The sequence below is a fragment of the Mercenaria mercenaria genome, unplaced genomic scaffold (genome assembly GCF_021730395.1).
Source record: "Mercenaria mercenaria strain notata unplaced genomic scaffold, MADL_Memer_1 contig_1739, whole genome shotgun sequence".
Lineage (NCBI taxonomy): Eukaryota > Metazoa > Mollusca > Bivalvia > Venerida > Veneridae > Mercenaria > Mercenaria mercenaria.
The window spans coordinates 66176-73776 of NW_026459740.1; the positions used below are offsets into that span (position 1 = coordinate 66176).

At 30.2% G+C, this 7601-nt stretch overlaps 1 protein-coding gene across 1 annotated transcript in view; it reads right to left on the minus strand.

Annotated features, from left to right (window-relative positions):
- The window catches only part of LOC123534374 (uncharacterized), a 45285-nt gene extending 38335 nt beyond the window's left edge, over positions 1 to 6950 (minus strand). Inside the window, exon 1 of the mRNA XM_053532748.1 lies at positions 6857 to 6950. The gene's annotated coding sequence lies outside the window, so the exon portion shown is untranslated. The remainder of the gene's footprint in view (positions 1 to 6856) is intronic.
- Positions 6951 to 7601: the final 651 nt, after the last annotated feature.

Below are 7601 nucleotides of genomic sequence, written 5' to 3' on the forward strand. Positions count from 1 at the left end.
CCTTAACCGGAATATTCATATGGACAGATGATCAGGCTGTGATCATAAGCTATTATGCCTTTTAATCCCCACAGTTCTTAATATTACTTACAAGCTTGTATCAATTTATTTAAGTTCCATATTCTAAAATAGATAAAGGACAATATTAATACCTCACACAAGAGAAGAAACGCTAGCAAAACAGAAAATATTATACCGTATGACTCTTACATAGAATTATAAAAATTCACCAGTTTTTAAACATTTTATATAAATAAATCTCTTAGATTCACGGGGGCCCCTTCTTTTTTCTTTCCATTTTGAACAGTTTTGCGTGTCATTAAAGCTGCAAAATACTTGTAAAATCTTAACGTCAGAATTTTTTGCAGATTTGAATACGTTTATTCCATTGAAACTAAAGTGGGTGAGGTAATCATGTCAGCATGTAAAAATGAAAGAGATTTGTGAATTAATTTTATGCTTACATAATACTAATATCACCTTCATACTATTCATAGTAACCGGCAACACCGGAAATCCATATAAGATTTCGTAGGATATCATATGTTTTATAAAGTACCACCACGTTTTTCCAATTTTACAAAATTTCAGAAATGCTTAAACAGTGGATGAAGAAATTGTCCTTTAAGATTAAAACGAGTTCGGTGACCTGTGCTTTTTCTTCTCTTATTTGTCTTAAAAACTGTTGTTCTTCAAGCTCACCGAGTATGAAAAAAATCTTAACGTTAGAAAAAAAAACGATCCTTCTTCCTTAACGAAAATAACTCATCTGGTGATTCTCTATGTAGCATCTTCAATTAGAAGGTTATGAAGGTGTTTTACAATGCAATATCAATATAGGTTCTTTCTAGGAAGACGATTTAAGAATATCATGCATCTGTAATTTTCTATATGAGTTTAAATAAAGTACAATGTTGTAAATTTTTACTCAAGTGTACAGCATTATGTTGTGGGAGTTGAGATCAGAATTTATTGAGCCTCCCACAACTTAATGCCCACACTGAATAATTTTGTAATCTGTCATAAGACTTTTGCTGCAAGTAATATAAATAGTCTCCTATAGGATTGCGGTTTTAAATCCGTCTGTCATTTCGTTCGTCCATCTGTCCGTCCGTACGTCTACACGTCCATTCATCAAAGAATTTTAATATGTCTTTGCACACAAGTTTCCCATAAGAAGACGACGTGTCATGCGAAAACCCAGATCCCTAGTTCAAAGGTCAAGGTCAAGTGCAATGCGGCCGTGTTGATGCGTTATGATTGCTGTATATACTTTAATTGCTAAGATAATAAATATTTAGGTGTTTGGATTACAGTTTTCATAAATTATGTCGTTCCGATATTTAAAGAAATATTTGAGATAGACGCACATATAATGTTTATTCAATTAATATATGAAAATAATATTACACAAACTAGAATATATATTCCATAATGATGTCAGTGTTCTCCGTAAATTTTCTTGTAGATTCATAGTAGTTTGGATTATGTCCGAATGGAATTTTATTGCAATGCTTGGATACAATGGTAGTACGTATATGTTATTTAGATTTCAAACGTAACGTCGACGTTACATTATTTTCACGGCTGTGACATTTTTGCTAGATTGTGCGATTGTCTTGTGTTAAGTGCTATTTATATTCAACTAAAGACTTATGCACATCAATTTACTGACAATTGTTAGGGATGGTACCTAAAAAATTCAAATTCATCTTTACATATTTATTTCAGAGTGAAATGATAGCTAAGTGCACCAATTTTCTAAATATATTTACGGTTTTCTTCTTCTCCATGTAAAAATAAAATTATTTGATATTTAAAAAACGACTTTTTCAAAGTATCTGAAGCAAAATGGACAACTCTCAGTGTATTGACTGTTTTTCAATGATTTTAGGATTTCCCCGATTATAGTCTATATCAAAAGTTTCCACAGCTAAATAAATTCAATAGAGTATAGTGTAAGTTTATACTATGTTCACACTAGCAGACCGGTTTTACTTTTCATCAGGCACTAATTGGCTATAATTGGTATTTGACATTTAAAACCCATCAAAATATAATCTTGTTTGCGTCCACACTAGGCAAAGAAATGTGGTTTAAATATATACATGCAATGTTGGAAGTTAACAAATATTTTGCAATAAGCAAAAATGTTTACAAAGAAGGAGGCTAACAGAAACAAGAAGGAGTCATCAATGTTTAAACTTCTGTGTTCATCTAAGAAATTCTGTTCATTACATCTATAGTCCATTTTGAGCATCAGCATGACTCCATATCGCAATTTCATGTTTTTGTTTCATCAACACTCCAATTACTTTTGCCAGCCATAGCATCAATTGTTTGATACAAAAGAGAAACACATGGTATTCTTCCGCCAAAAGGTAAGATCTGTGCATTTGGGATTGTAAAACCAGTTATAACTCACATATGCGTTCACACTTGTAAAATAATGTAGTATTACATTTTAATATAGTATTAAAACCACCTCCCGATGTAGTTTTAATGCTATATTACAGAAACCACTTGACCTTTACATAATTCACGTTTTACACCACATATAGTGTGGACGCAAACGAGTTTTAAAAATATACCCAAGTTGATATAGGATTAAAAACGTAGTCTGAACACGGTATTAGTCTACTTTCAACACTTTGAAAGAGCCTATACTGAACTTACTTTTGTGTTTTAATAAAGTCAAATTCCAAGACTAGCCAAGAGTTTAAAACGCTTGAAAAAATTCTGTGTGAAAGAGAATGACATGCTCTTTATCATAAGCTTGCCAAAACCATACCAAAAATTTACCTGAAAGAAGTTATTAAAGATTTTATAATGTAAACAAACCCCTACACCATTTTACCATCAATATTTTCCACTCATAAATGCACTCAATTCAGGTGATAATTGCTGATATATTTGTAAATGAGAGGCCCCAACAAAAAAACCTTTTTTTTTCAAGTTGTGTAAACAGTTGTAAATTAATGTTGATACAATGTATCTGAGGTTATCCGCTTACTTTGTTAAAACAATAAATAAAACACTTTATAGCTTGTTTAAAGGGAATTCCTATAGTTTTTTATGCGCATCTTTCTGCGCAGCCGACACTTTCTATGGAAAACTAAACCGAAGTCAACATTTGTTGAAACATGTTACAGACAATCTTAAATATGAGGAATTTTGAATGAAATAACATTTTTGATAAGTTATATCAGTAATCAAATGTTGATACTGGTTTATGTTGTATTGACAAGTGTCATGCCTGACAGGTATCTTGCTATTTTTGTGGTTGTATTTTCACATCGCATTTTAGTATAAAGACAGTGTTGTTCATATAATGTAAGATAATTGACTTAGTACTGATAAGACAATATCACCTTTCAGATTATTTAGTATGCAATTATAGAAAAAATTAAGAATTTTTAATACCTTTTAAAATTTTTTAGCAGACATACATGTAATCAATTTGGACAGGTTCGCGCCATTTCCGTCCAGACAGGTGTTGTATTCTAGCGGTCTTAACATCAAATTTAGCCTGGTGACCCATACATTTTTAGCCATTTTTATGCCCACAATACAATTATCTATACACAAGAAAAAAAATGGAAAAAATTCTATGAAAGAGTTTTTTTCAAAATTTAAAAAAACAATTCTTCCCTATGGGTATTTTTCATTGAAAAAAGTTCACAAAAGTAAATATGAAACAATTTTTTTTTTTCATTTGTACCCATCATTATATATATATATATACTCTTTATTTCCCCATTTGCTGAGATTTTTAACAAACAAATAAAGTGAGCAACAATAACATATAAAATGCGTGGCATTCAAAATTGAAAAACGTTTAACATATTTTACAATAGTGTACATGAAACAAATTTTATGTAAGTTTCAGAAAAGAAGCAACATATAATACAAGACTATAGTATAAACATGAAAACGCGGAGAAGTACAAATATCAGGTAGCAATACACAACAATAGCATACATTTAATATTATTCAACACCGCCTGGAAAAAGTAGATAAAATAGCTATAGGGATAATGGTAACATTTATATTTAATCCCCTTGTCAAAAGTTAATGCAAGAGGTATCAAGGAATTGTGATTTTATAGTAATATATATAGAATTCACAGGTTCAAATAATATTATAAATAAATTTCATGTACAAAAAGTTTTATGATACATATTTAAAATCACGCGTTTCATCTATATATTGGTCAAAACTAGTATACTTATACGTACACATACATATACACATATCAATATATGTTAATACATATCAATATATGTTAAGACTTCAAGTAATGCAAGCAGAATTTTGTCGTCATGTTAAATTTAATCACTTGAGTGATTCATCAGATTAGTATGCGCTATAATAATCAACCATTCCTTATTGTTAGAAATCTTGCCGAAACGAAAAATCAAGATCACTTTAAGGAAGGGCCTGGGAATTGATTACAAGTACTGTTAAACTATTAAGAATTAGCAGATAACTTATAAGCGCTTTGCACAGAACCAAAGAGTAAGGATAGAGTATTACAAATATGACTATGATATCAAGTATGTATATGATAAAATCTGTAATAAGAAAAAAACATATTGTGCTGCCTGGATGTATATTTTGGTTGGTATTTATAAAAAAGCAGAAAATTATGAAAATGTTGAAAAATGGCTGTCAGTTTCAGCAACAGTGGGTGTGTTCAAAGCAATTTTTCACAAAAACAAGCCTGATGACCTATTGTTTTTATTTGTTTATTGTTTTCAGCACACATTTTCCTATCATATATGTGAATTTAAAAAAATTCTATAAAGGAAAAAAACTGTAGGAATTCTCTTTAAGGTAGTTGACCTGTATCGAAAATCATCAGATAAAGTAAACTCCATATGCTTTTTCAGCATTTATTCGTTTTTCAAGGAAATCAATGATCGTGATAGTTCCATCCAGAGAGTGTTGAATTGCTAAAAATCCATTACATAGAGTCATTACCTATCAACTACCTTCAAATGTTGTAATTACAACCACTACCTTAAAAAAATGTAATTATATTCGATGACAATGAATTTTTGTGATACAACATTTGAAGCAAAGTACTCCTGAACAGTAAGAGAAATTCTTCAAAATGACTAAAGCATATGAAACACTTTCAAAATGATTCACTGAAGTGATAAATATGCGCAATCTAGCTACTTTGTTACACAAAAGTGATACCAGTTTAACGTTTTTTTTTGTTATTTCTCATTGTTGGATATATAAATTTTACATTTTAATATATAAATTTTGTGTAGACCAGTGTATCACCATTGAAAACAATTAATGACTTTGACTGAAAGATCAGAACTTAATAACGCTTCTTAATTTCGTAAATTTTCTTTAATGGAATGTATGCATTATTTTACATTATCTTCATGCATTACTAAACTTTCTATCAGGGCCTCACTACAACTTATAAAATAACTGTCAGTGTAAGACATGAGAAAAGTGTGCATATTGTATATTGAATACAACAAGATTTAAACAAATGTAGGTCATATTTTGTCTGCCTGATCAGTTGTTGGAAAAAAACCTATCTGATTTTTCTTTCACTTTTGTCCAATGTTTTATGTTAGCTTCAGTTTATTGGTCAATTCAGAGTTGTTCCTCTTAGATTTACTTGGGTAGGTACCATCTCTACAATTGTATGCACTTTCGGACTGTAGTCGCAGTTTTGAAAACAAATATATATTTCTTTTAATATTTTGATAGTAACAACGTCGTAATTTTATTTATTTTTTGCATTATTTACACGTGTGAAATCGTTGCTAGATTAAATTATACATATATTGAACGTCAAAATCAAAGTCAAACTAGGACAAAAGTTTGCTAATTCAAAAGTAGAATTTATGTACTTTTTGTCGAAATAAATATCATAGAAAGCATACAATAGTTAAAGAAAATACAGAAGTTTTAACAAGTCCGGTCGCGGAAAGAAATAAAATCTTACGTTTTCATTTGAATCTGTCTTTCGCTTCCGGTTTATTACAGGAAGTCTTGAACAGCAAATGATTGAAATGACATCAAATATATTTTGACGTCAAGTAACCGAATCTTCTTTTTTGGCGATTTTTTTTTATGAATTTACCAATCCGTTAAATATTGCGTATTGGTTACATTATAACATTGCATTCCGTTACATCTTACCTTACGTTTTTGTGATGTTTTCTATTATTCTATGTCGAATTAAATTTATACTAATAATTAAACGTAAATGCGATTACATTTCCTGATAGGCAATTGTTTTGCCTTTCTTGTGATATAAGAATAAAAAGAACGGTATTTCTAAAACGAATTTCATGAAACATTGATGTGTAAGAAACTTACAAATTCCCGATGTTCGCAAACAACGTACGCAAAGTCAGTAGAAAAATTGCAATGGTACATCTAATCTTACGTCGCTGACACACGAAAATAATATACCCTAAAAGTCCGTTTATAACATGCCTTTATATTAAATATCGAAAAGCAAAAGCGTTTGAAGCAGTCAAATCCAAATATTAGCATACTAGGTTTGAATTTGTCTGCTCTTAAAATGTTTAAAAAAAAGCACAGTACATCTAACAAACATTTGGTGTCAGGACCCCCGCACCTCTAGAGCCATGCACCGTAAAGTTGTCTCACAAAAAATATAAACTATAGTAGTGTATGATAAACTAAATCATGACTGATAGAAATAACTCACAGTGTAGCCTTTAGTACGATATTTCTTAAATAAACATTCATAAAGTATAAATGGTGATCAACAGTCCTCGAATATTAACACAACCAAAAGAAAAAAATAACTTTGTAATTATATAAAACGTTTATAAATTTCTTTTTAACTTACACTCTGCTCCAAACGAATATGAAACCAAATGTTATTGCTCAGATTGTAGTTCACCAATTAAATTGATTTCAAGCATATTTTACTTGTATCTTGTATCTTGTAGAGGCGGGGCATTGTTATTCATCACGTGATCAACATTTAACATATAATGTGTATTATCGCCCAAACATATTTCATAGTTAGGTTTAAACTCAAGCACTCAGTATTCGTATAGGCAAGTGTCTTTGTTATAGTCAGGTGAACAGGTAAGCGTTTATTTTTAGAAGTACATTTTCATTTCGCAATTCAGATATAGGTAATATTTTACTGATCATTTTGAAACAAAGAGGGACTTAATACCGAACCCCTTCATTTATTGGTTCTATTGTATGTAGTGATCACTAGATGTTTCTCTCTTTTATTGTGTCGTCGTGAGAATGAAAATGATAATCCTTTAACATTTTGGAAAAGTAATATCTTTAAATTTGACGATTTTCGTTTCTTTATTTCGAGTTCTAGTGGCAGCTAATCGCCGCCTCCATCCCGCAAAAAAGGTACAACACATTACAGTTCTGTCTTAGCTCAGTCATAGTGGCAAGGAATATCATCACAAAAAAATTATATGAATTAATAGTGATTTGAAATAAATCATAAGCTGATTAATTTCTTTCGCAAGGAAAAAAAAAAAACAATTTCAGATATTGGAAATTATAGTTATAGATAACTTTTAAAGATTTTCTTTTTAAATTTTAATTATAGATCTATG